Source organism: Stenella coeruleoalba (assembly GCF_951394435.1).
Source record: "Stenella coeruleoalba genome assembly, chromosome: 7".
Lineage (NCBI taxonomy): Eukaryota > Metazoa > Chordata > Mammalia > Artiodactyla > Delphinidae > Stenella > Stenella coeruleoalba.
In genome coordinates this window covers 7770962-7784884 of record NC_137153.1, presented here as the reverse complement: position 1 = coordinate 7784884, position 13923 = coordinate 7770962, and the positions used below count along the sequence as shown (strand labels likewise).

Sequence of the window (13923 nt, the reverse complement as noted above, 5' to 3'; positions counted from 1 at the left end):
GGATTGTAGGCGTAGCAATATATTGTCACATGTACTGACAGACACCAATCCAGGGCTATTGTGTGGACCTGCTGGCCAGTATAAAGCCTGCCATATTCTGCTGCGTAGGGTCTTCCTTCCATCTTTCTTCAACTAAGCTGTGCTCCAATAAAGTGTGATACGAGAAGAATCTTGCGTGTGGTGACTCGTTATTCTGCTGGTCAGAAGCGGCTCGCCGCAAGTGGTGCCGAAACCCGGGAACTTCGCGCCCTGCATGGAGGACCGATTCAGAACTCGACACACGGAGTGAACCGGTAATTTTGCCGGTACGTAGCTTCTGTGCCTTGCACTATCTTGTTGTGTGTAATGGTGTTAATCTTTTAGTGAAGGTCAGTAAAAGTACATGATGGGGAATACTCCTGTTAACCCCACGGCAAATTTTTATGAGCCGATACAGCTACTTTTACGGGATCGGGGGTTGGTGTTATCTCACAAGACTATTGGCCGTTTACTGAATGATATAGATCAAGCAGCGCCATGGTTTGGAGTTTCAGGTACTTTGACTATCCCTTCATGGGAGAAATTAGGAAAAGATTTGCACCGTTTTCATGAGGAGGGTAAGCTGTGCTGTGGGACTTTCCCTTTGTGGAATTTAGTTAGATCTTGTTTGAAGGAGGGAAAGTGTACAGACATAGTGAAACAAGCGACGCAAGTTTTGCGGTCATATCAAGATAGTGCTTCTGAAGCAGGCAGTCATAAAGCTACAGATGATAGGCCTACAAAAAAAGAATTAGTAAATAATAAGGAGAAAATGTGTGTTAAGAAAAAGTTAAAATCTAAACAACCAGACGCCCAAGAGACTGGGCGAGAATCATTGTATCCACTATTGTCTGGCTTGCAAGCCATGTATTTATCAGATGATGAGGAGCTGGATCCTGCTGACGCTGCAGAGTTGGCAGAAGCTGCTGCAAAATATGAGGAGGAGCATTATGGCCCTTTTGGGGCTTTGTCCCCTGCCTTAGGGAGTGCTGCTCAACCTAGGCGTTCTGCGCCTTCCATTCCTCCCCCGAAAAGTACTTTTATTCCCCGCGAGGCTTGGTACCAAGTTCCTTTTTCTTCTTTGTCCAATGCATTTCCAGTCTTTGAAGATCCGGCTACACGCCCGCGATATTATGATATGATAGATCATAAATTAATTAGAGATCTTGCAGAAGCTTCCAAACGAGATGGCATTTCTGCTAATTATACTATTATGCTTTTGCAACGGCTTACAAGAAATGCCTTGACCCCTACTGACTGGCAAGATATTGCTCGTGCGTGTTTAACGATGGGGCAATATTTAGACTGGAAGTCTATTGTTTCTGATTTGGCTCACAGTCAAGCGAGGGAAAATGCTGCCAATGGGCAGCCTGCCTGGAATGTAGATATGTTATTAGGCCAAGGACAGTGGATGAATAATCAGACTGTGTTCCCTGTACAAGTTTATAATCAAATAAATGAGATTAATATGCGTGCATGGCGAGCCCTCCCAAACAAAGGGGAGGTCTCAGGGAATTTAACAAAAATAATACAGGGAGGCACAGAGCCATTTTCTGATTTTGTAGCCCGGATGATAGAAGCGGCGGGAAGAATTTTTGGTAATGTGAATGAGGCGATGCCTCTAGTGAAACAACTTGTTTATGAACAATGTACAAAAGAATGCCGCCGAGCCATTACACCTTTTAAAGGAAAGGACATTAAAGTGTAGATGAAAGCTTGCAGGGAGATTGGAGGCCCTTTGTCTAATGCAGGGCTTGCCGCTGCGGTAATGGCAGCTGCTAAAGGCATGCAAGATCCTGTGCGGTCTGGGAATTGTTTCCATTGTGGAAAACCAGGACATTTAAAGAAACAATGTAAAATGTTAAGAGCTAAACCTAAGACGTCCATGCTAAGAGTCGAGTATTCCCAATTTTATATGCTAGTGATTGCTCTATGCATACTCCTTGTATAGATCCACAGAATATGGATTGGATATCATATAATGGCAGTTCTGTTAGAATTAATAGAACCCTTTGTTTTAGTTGGGATTTAAATGTAAGCTGTATAGGCTTATTTTGGAAAAGACTTGTTGCCTGGGATAATTCATTGAAACATAATCAAATGCCGTTTAATATGCTATCTGAAGCCTTATCCAAAATATCCTTAGGTGCTCAATCTGGCTCAGGTGATGGAGCAAATGGCTCAGAGTTAACGAATGTGACTACTTTATTATTTTATCATGATGGAGTGATTCCTGTAAGGAATAAAAAAGTTAATCAGACCAGGGGAAATAACACGTTAAATTTTTTATCCTGTGTTCCAAATGTTAGGTACCCTCCGGTATTTACATCTTGTGCTGGTAAGGATTTTGCATCGTTGCAAGTTGCCCATGGTTTTCGATTATCATTTAATATAAAGTCTTTTGCGGGCAGAAAAGAATGTAATGCTTCTAATGTTACCTGGTATTCTGAAGGGTGGCCGTTTTATTCTTGGGTTGTGACTAATGATGCTGGCGCTAGCATGGATCTTTCTGCGTTGGCCATGATTCATTCTAGTAATGGCACCTTGTATAATGTAAGCGGGGAGGTTAAATTAGCTAATTTAAAGGTAGCTAATAAAAGTCAAATATATAAATTGAAAATACGTAATATACTAAATTCTTTGCATAATTATTCCAAGCCTGCAGCTGTGATATGTGTACAACCCCCTTTTATGTTTTTATTGTCTAATGATACAGAAGGATGTAATAAGGGCATTTCTTGCTGGATTTCACAATGTTGGAATGGAACAATCGTGCAGACTGCTGTAGTACTACGTATACCTACATTTGTTCCCATTCCAGTTAAGGCAGATCCTGCTACTTTTCCATTAGTTAATTTGGTGAGGCAGCGGCGGGATTTTGGGATTACTGCTGCACTTATAATTGCCTTAACTGCTTCTGTGACGGCGGCCGCCACTGCTGCTGCAGCAATGGTGAATCAGGTACAATCAGCTGCTGTAATTAATGATATAGTAAAGCAAACGTCGCTAGCATTAGAAAATCAGAATCGTTTTAATACACATCTGCATGCTGGCATTTTATCTTTGAATCAACGGATGGATTTGCTGGAGGATGCCTTTGAAGAATTGTATGATATGCTTCAGCTTGGTTGTGTTGCTAAATTTAATCATCTTTGTGTTACTCCCTATAAAATTATAGGACGCTTGAACCAAAGTAAATTGATTGGAGAATATTTAAAAGGAAATTGGTCCAAAGAAGCAGAGAGACTGCTGTTTGAACAACGATTACAGATTATTCATCTTAATACTACCGAGTTACACCCTGTTTCTTTTGGGAATTTTGCTTCATGGCTATCCTCTACTTTTCTTTTCTTTAAAGAATGGGTAGGCATGGGGGCTTTTGGCATCCTTTGTGCAGTGGGGATTGCACTATGCCTATGGTTGGTGTGTCGTCTGAAACGTAAGTCACACACACAAAAGATCATGTTGATGCAAGCCTTGGTGGCCATTGAAAACGGCCAGCCTGCCGGTGCCTGGATCTCCCTGCTAAACAAGTCCTAGTGGTTGCCCCTGCACAGGATGGCCATGAGCCATTGCACTCCTAGTGGGAGCCTCTGCGAAATCAGCCCTTGCACCCCGCGCTGTAAGCAGCATTGCACTATGGGAGGGTGATTTCTGCCGCCCATGACAATAGCCCTTGAACAGCCATGTCCCCTTGGGGGCAAGACTTGTACGGGCGACCGTCGTGTGGTCTAAGGACATAAAGAAAAAGGGGGAGATGTGGGACGCCGCCAGGAAGGAGCTGGATTCTTGGTCCAGAGGAAGGCGAAGTTACATTGTTGCATCTTGCTTGCACTACCCGGGAGTGCCGCGTAAGGCGCCACGCGTGCATCCCGTGGATTGTAGGCGTAGCAATATATTGTCACATGTACTGACACACACCAATCCAGGGCTATTGTGTGGACCTGCTGGCCAGTATAAAGCCTGCCATATTCTGCTGCGTAGGGTCTTCCTTCCATCTTTCTTCAACTAAGCTGTGCTCCAATAAAGTGTGATACGAGAAGAATCTTGCGTGTGGTGACTCGTTATTCTGCTGGTCAGAAGCGGCTCGCCGCACATTTTTCACTTTCTGCGATGTTGAACTTGTACTGTAAACGAGGTTCTTGTAAACAGAGGCGTCCCAAACTTTGGGGTGGCTGTGTCTTTTTGATTTTAATTTCCCTAAGCTATAGGACCATAAGTGGCAGTGCCCTAGGCTCTGTTGCTTTGTTTTTTAGATGTTTCAGGAAACACCATACACTTCTCCCGAGTGTCTGTTGGCAATTTACATCCCGCCCATCAGCATAACAAGGCTCCCAGTTCTCCATGGCCTGTCCTGCCTTTCTGGATTTTACACTTTTTTCAGATGGCCCTTTTGACCGGGGGGAAGTGAGACTTCATTGTAGTGCAGATTTCCTTTGCAAGCTTGCTTGGTTGGCCAAAAAGGGCGTATGCGTTTTTTCCTGAATATATTCAGGAAAAAACGCATACGCCCTTTTTGGCCAAGTGTATCATTGTGGACGTTCTGCCTCTTTTCCTATGCTTTCAATGCAATTCCAGTCTACCTCCTGAAATCGGTTTCCTGCAATTCTGTCCCGCTTTCAAGTCCTCTTGGCAGCCTTACTTCAGTCTATTTTTGGACGATAGCTGTCATTTATAACTCTGCAGGTTTGTGAATTACAGTGCCCCTGAGCTCCTTTCTTCAACTCGCTTTCTTTTCAGCTGGCCGCAACACCGCAGGATGGCTTCAGGCCCTAATCTGGTTCCGGCACGGCACGCTGAGCCTTTGGTTAATTCCTCTTCCTGGTGGGAAATGAGAGTTAAATTTGCCCGTCCAGACACCTCCAGCTAGCCTCTCATTGGTTCTCGCTATTCCTGTTCATCTTCCGCAGAAATTGCAAACTGGGCCAAACAGGAGGTTAAAGGGACTGACTCTCCAAGTGGGGAGAGTGTTAGTAAAGCATCTGGAATGTTGCACCCGAGTACCATGGGAGGAAAACTGAGACATATTTCAACACGTCTCCCGATCACATGGTTGATCATACTCTAGGTTCCACATGCATGTTTTAGCTGAAGGAAGAATACCTTAAACCTGGGTAGTTGAAACCCGTGGAATGGGTACCATGCAATATGACTTCAAAGGGTCTTCATTTGCTCACCGAACCTCTCCAATCCTATCACTGCTGCGTTTATGCCCCTGTACACACGCTTGATTCTCTTTTGGAGACAAAGCAATCCATAGGTTTTCAGATACTTACTAGTCAGGTACATTCTTAGGCGTTTAATATGGGGTGTTGAATCCATTTCGTTGAGCAAGGAGTAGCTCTTGTCTATTCCATATTTGACTTAAGGAACTTTATCTGTGCTCATTTCAATCTCTGGTTTTATGCAGCACCCCAACTCACCTTTCCCCTTAAGCAAGCATAAGTTGGTTTTCTAAATTTGAGACCCTGTTCTGTTCTGTAATTCAGTTCCTGTGTAGCCAAGTTTACATTCCGTGTATTACTGATATCTTATGATTTTTCTTTTTCTGTGTGACTTGTTTCAGTTAGAATCATCATACCTGAATCCACTCATTGTGCTGCTAAGGGCCTGATGACACAGATTTCATTGCTGAGTGATATTGCTTTGTAAGTAAATACCACAACTTCTTTATCCATTTTTCACTTTCTGCGATGTTGAACTTGTACTGTAAACGAGGTTCTTGTAAACAGAGCCGTTCCAAACTTTGGGGTGGCTGTGTCTTTTTGATTTTAATTTCCCTAAGCTATAGGACCATAAGTGGAAGTGCCCTAGGCTCTGTTGCTTTGTTTTTTAGATGTTTCAGGAAACACCATACACTTCTCCCGAGTGTCTGTTGGCAATTTACATCCCGCCCATCAGCATAACAAGGCTCCCAGTTCTCCATGGCCTGTTGCCTTTCTGGATTTTACACTTTTTTCAGATGGCCCTTTTGACCGGGGGGAAGTGAGACTTCATTGTAGTGCAGATTTCGTTTGCAAGCTTGCTTGGTTGGCCAAAAAGGGCGTATGCGTTTTTTCCTGAATATATTCAGGAAAAAACGCATACGCCCTTCTTGGCCAAGTGCATCATTGTGGACGTTCTGCCTCTTTTCCTATCCTTTCAATGCAATTCCAGTCTACCTCCTGAAATCGGTTTCCTGCAATTCTGCCCCGCTTTCAAGTCCTCTTGGCAGCCTTACTTCAGTCTATTTTTGGACGATAGCTGTCATTTATAACTCTGCAGGTTTGTGAATTACAGTGCTCCTGAGCTCCTTTCTTCAACTCGCTTTCTTGTGACCTGGCCGCAACACCGCAGGATGGCTTCAGGCCCTAATCTGGTTCCGGCCCGGTATGCTGAGCCTTTGGTTAATTCCTCTTCCTGGTGGGAAATGAGAGTTAAATTTGCCCGTCCAGACACCTCCAGCTAATCTCTCATTGGTTCTCCCTATTCCTGTTCATCTTCCGCAGAAATTGCAAACTGGGCCAAACAGGAGGTTAAAGGGACTGACTCTCCAAGTGGGGAGAGTGTTAGTAAAGCGTCTGGAATGTTGCACCCGAGTACCAGGGTACGAAAACTGAGACATATTTGAACACGTCTCCCGATCACATGGTTGATCATACTCTAGGTTCCACATGCATGTTTTAGCTGAAGGAAGAATACCTTAAACCTGGGTAGTTGAAACCCGTGGAATGGGTACCATGCAATATGACTTCAAAGGGTCTTCATTTGCTCACCGAACCACTCCAATCCTATCACTGCTGCGTTTATGCCCCTGTACACATGCTTGATTCTCTTTCGGAGACATAGCAATCCATAGGTTTTAAGATACTTACTAGTCAGGTACATTCTTAGGCGTTTAATATGGGGTGTTGAGTCCATTTCGTTGAGCAAGGAGTAGCTCTTGTCTATTCCATATTTGGCTTAAGGAACTTTATCTGTGCTCATTTCAATCTCTGGTTTTATGCAGCACCCCAACTCACCTTTACCCTTAAGCAAGAATAAGTTGGTTTTCTAAATTTGAGACCCTGTTCTGTTCTGTAATTCAGTTCCTGTGTAGCCAAGTTTACATTCCGTGTATTACTGATATCTTATGATGTTTCTTTTTCTGTGTGACTTATTTCAGTTAGAATCATCATACCTGAATCCACTCATTGTGCTGCTAAGGGCCTGATGACACAGATTTCATTGCTGAGTGATATTGCTTTGTAAGTAAATACCACAACTTCTTTATCCATTTTTCACTTTCTGCGATGTTGAACTTGTACTGTAAACGAGGTTCTTGTAAACAGAGGCGTCCCAAACTTTGGGGTGGCTGTGTCTTTTTGATTTTAATTTCCCTAAGCTATAGGACCATAAGTGGAAGTGCCCTAGGTTCTGTTGCTTTGTTTTTTAGATGTTTCAGGAAACACCATACACTTCTCCCGAGTGGTTGTTGGCAATTTACATCCCGCCCATCAGCATAACAAGGCTCCCAGTTCTCCATGGCCTGTCCTGCCTTTCTGGATTTTACACTTTTTTCAGATGGCCCTTTTGACCGGGGAGAAGTGAGACTTCATTGTAGTGCAGATTTCCTTTGCAAGCTTGCTTGGTTGGCCAAAAAGGGCGTATGCGTTTTTTCCTGAATATATTCAGGAAAAAACGCATACGCCCTTTTTGGCCAAGTGCATCATTGTGGACGTTCTGCCTCTTTTCCTATGCTTTCAATGCAATTCCAGTCTACCTCCTGAAATCGGTTTCCTGCAATTCTGCCCCGCTTTCAAGTCCTCTTGGCAGCCTTACTTCAGTCTATTTTTGGACGATAGCTGTCATTTATAACTCTGCAGGTTTGTGAATTACAGTGCCCCTGAGCTCCTTTCTTCAACTCGCTTTCTTGTGACCTGGCCGCAACACCGCAGGATGGCTTCAGGCCCTAATCTGGTTCCGGCACGGCACACTGAGCCTTTGGTTATTTCCTCTTCCTGTTGGGAAATGAGAGTTAAATTTGCCCGTCCAGACACCTCCAGCTAGTCTCTCATTGGTTCTCGCTATTCCTGTTCATCTTCCGCAGAAATTGCAAACTGGGTCAAACAGGAGGTTAAAGGCGCTGACTCTCCAAGTCGGGAGAGTGTTAGTAAAGCATCTGGAATGTTGCACCCGAGTACCAGGGGAGGAAAACTGAGACATATTTGAACACGTCTCCCGTTCACATGGTTGATCATACTTGGGTTCCACATGCATGTTTTAGCTGAAGGAAGAATACCTTAAACCTGGAGAGTTAAGACCCGTGTAATGGGTACCATGCAATATGACTTCAAAGGGTCTTCATTTGCTCACCGAACCTCTCCAATCCTATCACTGCTGCGTTTATGCCCCTGTACACATGCTTGATTCTCTTTCGGAGACATAGCAATCCATAGGTTTTAAGATACTTACTAGTCAGGTACATTCTTAGGCGTTTAATATGCGGTGTTGAGTCCATTTCGTTGAGCAAGGAGTAGCTCTTGTCTATTCCATATTTGACTTAAGGAACTTTATCTGTGCTCATTTCAATCTCTGGTTTTATGCAGCACCCCAACTCACCTTTAACCTTAAGCAAGCATAAGTTGGTTTTCTAAATTTGAGACCCTGTTCTGTTCTGTAATTCAGTTCCTGTGTAGCCAAGTTTACATTCCGTGTATTACTGATATCTTATGATGTTTCTCTTTCTGTGTGACTTACTTCAGTTAGAATCATCATACCTGAATCCACTCATTGTGCTGCTAAGGGCCTGATGACACAGATTTCATTGCTGAGTGATATTGCTTTGTAAGTAAATACCACAACTTCTTTATCCATTTCTCACTTTCTGCGATGTTGAACTTGTACTGTAAACGAGGTTCTTGTAAACAGAGCCGTTCCAAACTTTGGGGTGGCTGTGTCTTTTAGATTTTAATTTCCCTAAGCTATAGGACCATAAGTGGAAGTGCCCTAGGTTCTGTTGCTTTGTTTTTTAGATGTTTCAGGAAACACCATACACTTCTCCCGAGTGGTTGTTGGCAATTTACATCCCGCCCATCAGCATAACAAGGCTCCCAGTTCTCCATGGCCTGTCCTGCCTTTCTGGATTTTACACTTTTTTCAGATGGCCCTTTTGACCGGGGGGAAGTGAGACTTCATTGTAGTGCAGATTTCCTTTGCAAGCTTGCTTGGTTGGCCAAAAAGGGCGTATGCGTTTTTTCCTGAATATATTCAGGAAAAAACACATACGCCCTTTTTGGCCAAGTGCATCATTGTGGACGTTCTGCCTCTTTTCCTATGCTTTCAATGCAATTCCAGTCTACCTCCTGAAATCGGTTTCCTGCAATTCTGCCCCGCTTTCAAGTCCTCTTGGCAGCCTTACTTCAGTCTATTTTTGGACGATAGCTGTCATTTATAACTCTGCAGGTTTGTGAATTACAGTGCCCCTGAGCTCCTTTCTTCAACTCGCTTTCTTTTGAGCTGGCCGCAACACCGCAGGATGGCTTCAGGCCCTAATCTGGTTCCGGTACGGCACGCTGAGCCTTTGGTTATTTCCTCTTCCTGGTGGGAAATGAGAGTTAAATTTGCCCGTCCAGACACCTCCAGCTAGCCTCTCATTGGTTCTCGCTATTCCTGTTCATCTTCCGCAGAAATTGCAAACTGGGCCAAACAGGAGGTTAAAGGCGCTGACTCTCCAAGTGGGGAGAGTGTTAGTAAAGCGTCTGGAATGTTGCACCCGAGTACCAGGGGAGGAAAACTGAGACATATTTGAACACGTCTCCCGTTCACATGGTTGATCATACTTGGGTTCCACATGCATGTTTTAGCTGAAGGAAGAATACCTTAAACCTGGAGAGTTGAGACCCGTGTAATGGGTACCATGCAATGTGACTTCAAAGGGTCTTCATTTGCTCACCGAACCTCTCCAATCCTATCACTGCTGCGTTTATGCCCCTGTACACATGCTTGATTCTCTTTTGGAGACATAGCAATCCATAGGTTTTACGATACTTACTAGTCAGGTACATTCTTAGGCATTTAATATGCGGTGTTGAGTCCATTTCGTTGAGCAAGGAGTAGCTCTTGTCTATTCCATATTTGACTTAAGGAACTTTATCTGTGCTCATTTCAATCTCTGGTTTTATGCAGCACCCCAACTCACCTTTACCCTTAAGCAAGCATAAGTTGGTTTTCTAAATTTGAGACCCTGTTCTGTTCTGTAATTCAGTTCCTGTGTAGCCAAGTTTACATTCCGTGTATTACTGATATCTTATGATGTTTCTTTTTCTGTGTGACTTATTTCAGTTACAATCATCATACCTGAATCCACTCATTGTGATGCTAAGGGCCTGATGACATAGATTTCATTGCTGAGTGATATTTCTTTGTAAGTAAATACCACAACTTTATCCATTTTTCACTTTCTGCGATGTTGAACTTGTACTGTAAACGAGGTTCTTGTAAACAGTGGCGTCCCAAACTTTGGGGTGGCTGTGTCTTTTTGATTTTAATTTCCCTAAGCTATAGGAGCATAAGTGGGAGTTCCCTAGGCTCTGTTGCTTTGTTTTTTAGATGTTTCAGGAAACACCATACACTTCTCCCGAGTGTCTGTTGGCAATTTACATCCCGCCCATCAGCATAACAAGGCTCCCAGTTCTCCATGGCCTGTCCTGCCTTTCTGGATTTTACACTTTTTTCAGATGGCCCTTTTGACCGGGGGGAAGTGAGACTTCATTGTAGTGCAGATTTCCTTTGCAAGCTTGCTTGGTTGGCCAAAAAGGGCGTATGCGTTTTTTCCTGAATATATTCAGGAAAAAACGCATACGCCCTTTTTGGCCAAGTGCATCATTGTGGACGTTCTGCCGCTTTTCCTATGCTTTCAATGCAATTCCAGTCTACCTCCTGAAATCGGTTTCCTGCAATTCTGCCCCGCTTTCAAGTCCTCTTGGCAGCCTTACTTCAGTCTATTTTTGGACGATAGCTGTCATTTATAACTCTGCAGGTTTGTGAATTACAGTGCCCCTGAGCTCCTTTCTTCAACTCGCTTTCTTTTGAGCTGGCCGCAACACCGCAGGATGGCTTCAGGCCCTAATCTGGTTCCGGTACGGCACGCTGAGCCTTTGGTTAATTCCTCTTCCTGGTGGGAAATGAGAGTTAAATTTGCCCGTCCAGACACCTCCAGCTAGCCTCTCATTGGTTCTCGCTATTCCTGTTCATCTTCCGCAGAAATTGCAAACTGGGCCAAACAGGAGGTTAAAGGCGCTCACTCTCCAAGTGGGGAGAGTGTTAGTAAAGCGTCTGGAATGTTGCACCCGAGTACCAGGGGAGGAAAACTGACACATATTTGAACACGTCTCCCGTTCACATGGTTGATCATACTTGGGTTCCACATGCATGTTTTAGCTGAAGGAAGAATACCTTAAACCTGGAGAGTTGAGACCCGTGTAATGGGTACCATGCAATATGACTTCAAAGGGTCTTCATTTGCTCACCGAACCTCTCCAATCCTATCACTGCTGCGTTTATGCCCCTGTACACATGCTTGATTCTCTTTCGGAGACATAGCAATCCATAGGTTTTACGATACTTACTAGTCAGGTACATTCTTAGGCGTTTAATATGCGGTGTTGAGTCCATTTCGTTGAGCAAGGAGTAGCTCTTGTCTATTCCATATTTGACTTAAGGAACTTTATCTGTGCTCATTTCAATCTCTGGTTTTATGCAGCACCCCAACTCACCTTTACCCTTAAGCAAGCATAAGTTGGTTTTCTAAATTTGAGACCCTGTTCTGTTCTGTAATTCAGTTCCTGTGTAGCCAAGTTTACATTCCGTGTATTACTGATATCTTATGATGTTTCTTTTTCTGTGTGACTTATTTCAGTTAGAATCATCATACCTGAATCCACTCATTGTGCTGCTAAGGGCCTGATGACACAGATTTCATTGCTGAGTGATATTGCTTTGTAAGTAAATACCACAACTTCTTTATCCATTTTTCACTTTCTGCGATGTTGAACTTGTACTGTAAACGAGGTTCTTGTAAACAGAGGCGTCCCAAACTTTGGGGTGGCTGTGTCTTTTTGATTTTAATTTCCCTAAGCTATAGGACCATAAGTGGCAGTGCCCTAGGCTCTGTTGCTTTGTTTTTTAGATGTTTCAGGAAACACCATACACTTCTCCCGAGTGTCTGTTGGCAATTTACATCCCGCCCATCAGCATAACAAGGCTCCCAGTTCTCCATGGCCTGTCCTGCCTTTCTGGATTTTACACTTTTTTCAGATGGCCCTTTTGACCGGGGGGAAGTGAGACTTCATTGTAGTGCAGATTTCCTTTGCAAGCTTGCTTGGTTGGCCAAAAAGGGCGTATGCGTTTTTTCCTGAATATATTCAGGAAAAAACGCATACGCCCTTTTTGGCCAAGTGCATCATTGTGGACGTTCTGCCTCTTTTCCTATGCTTTCAATGCAATTCCAGTCTACCTCCTGAAATCGGTTTCCTGCAATTCTGCCCCGCTTTCAAGTCCTCTTGGCAGCCTTACTTCAGTCTATTTTTGGACGATAGCTGTCATTTATAACTCTGCAGGTTTGTGAATTACAGTGCCCCTGAGCTCCTTGCTTCAACTCGCTTTCTTTTGAGCTGGCCGCAACACCGCAGGATGGCTTCAGGCCCTAATCTGGTTCCGACACGGCACGCTGAGCCTTTGGTTAATTCCTCTTCCTGGTGGGAAATGAGAGTTAAATTTGCCCGTCCAGACACCTCCAGCTAGCCTCTGATTGGTTCTCGCTATTCCTGTTCATCTTCCGCAGAAATTGCAAACTGGGCCAAACAGGAGGTTAAAGGGACTGACTCTCCAAGTCGGGAGAGTGTTAGTAAAGCGTCTGGAATGTTGCACCCGAGTACCAGGGTACGAAAACTGAGACATATTTGAACACGTCTCCCGATCACATGGTTGATCATACTCTAGGTTCCACATGCATGTTTTAGCTGAAGGAAGAATACCTTAAACCTGGGTAGTTGAAACCCGTGGAATGGGTACCATGCAATATGACTTCAAAGGGTCTTCATTTGCTCACCGAACCTCTCCAATCCTATCACTGCTGCGTTTATGCCCCTGTACACATGCTTGATTCTCTTTCGGAGACATAGCAATCCATAGGTTTTAAGATACTTACTAGTCAGGTACATTCTTAGGCGTTTAATATGCGGTGTTGAGTCCATTTCGTTGAACAAGGAGTAGCTCTTGTCTATTCCATATTTGACTTAAGGAACTTTATCTGTGCTCATTTCAATCTCTGGTTTTATGCAGCACCCCAACTCACCTTTACCCTTAAGCAAGCATAAGTTGGTTTTCTAAATTTGAGACCCTGTTCTGTTCTGTAATTCAGTTCCTGTGTAGCCAAGTTTACATTCCGTGTATTACTGATATCTTATGATGTTTCTTTTTCTGTGTGACTTACTTCAGTTAGAATCATCATACCTGAATCCACTCATTGTGCTGCTAAGGGCCTGATGACACAGATTTCATTGCTGAGTGATATTGCTTTTTAAGTAAATACCACAACATCTTTATCCATTTTTCACTTTCTGCGATGTTGAACTTGTACTGTAAACGAGGTTCTTGTAAACAGAGCCGTTCCAAACTTTGGGGTGGCTGTGTCTTTTTGATTTTAATTTCCCTAAGCTATAGGACCATAAGTGGAAGTGCCCTAGGTTCTGTTGCTTTGTTTTTTAGATGTTTCAGGAAACACCATACACTTCTCCCGAGTGGTTGTTGGCAATTTACATCCCGCCCATCAGCATAACAAGGCTCCCAGTTCTCCATGGCCTGTCCTGCCTTTCTGGATTTTACACTTTTTTCAGATGGCCCTTTTGACCGGGGGGGAAGTGAGACTTCATTGTAGTGCAGATT

At 43.8% G+C, this 13923-nt stretch overlaps 1 long non-coding RNA gene across 7 annotated transcripts in view; it reads left to right on the top strand.

The window, feature by feature from the left end:
• Positions 1-13923, top strand: part of LOC307189342 — a 417306-nt gene that overhangs the window by 142579 nt on the left and 260804 nt on the right. For 5 of the 7 annotated variants that reach the window (XR_013829152.1, XR_013829153.1, XR_013829154.1 and 2 more), the window contains exon 2: positions 13477-13562. This is a non-coding gene — a long non-coding RNA (uncharacterized lncRNA). Of the gene's footprint in view, positions 1-48; positions 306-10383; positions 10403-13476; positions 13563-13923 lie in introns of those variants that run through there. The other 2 variants (XR_013829157.1, XR_013829158.1) reach the window with 2 other exon arrangements.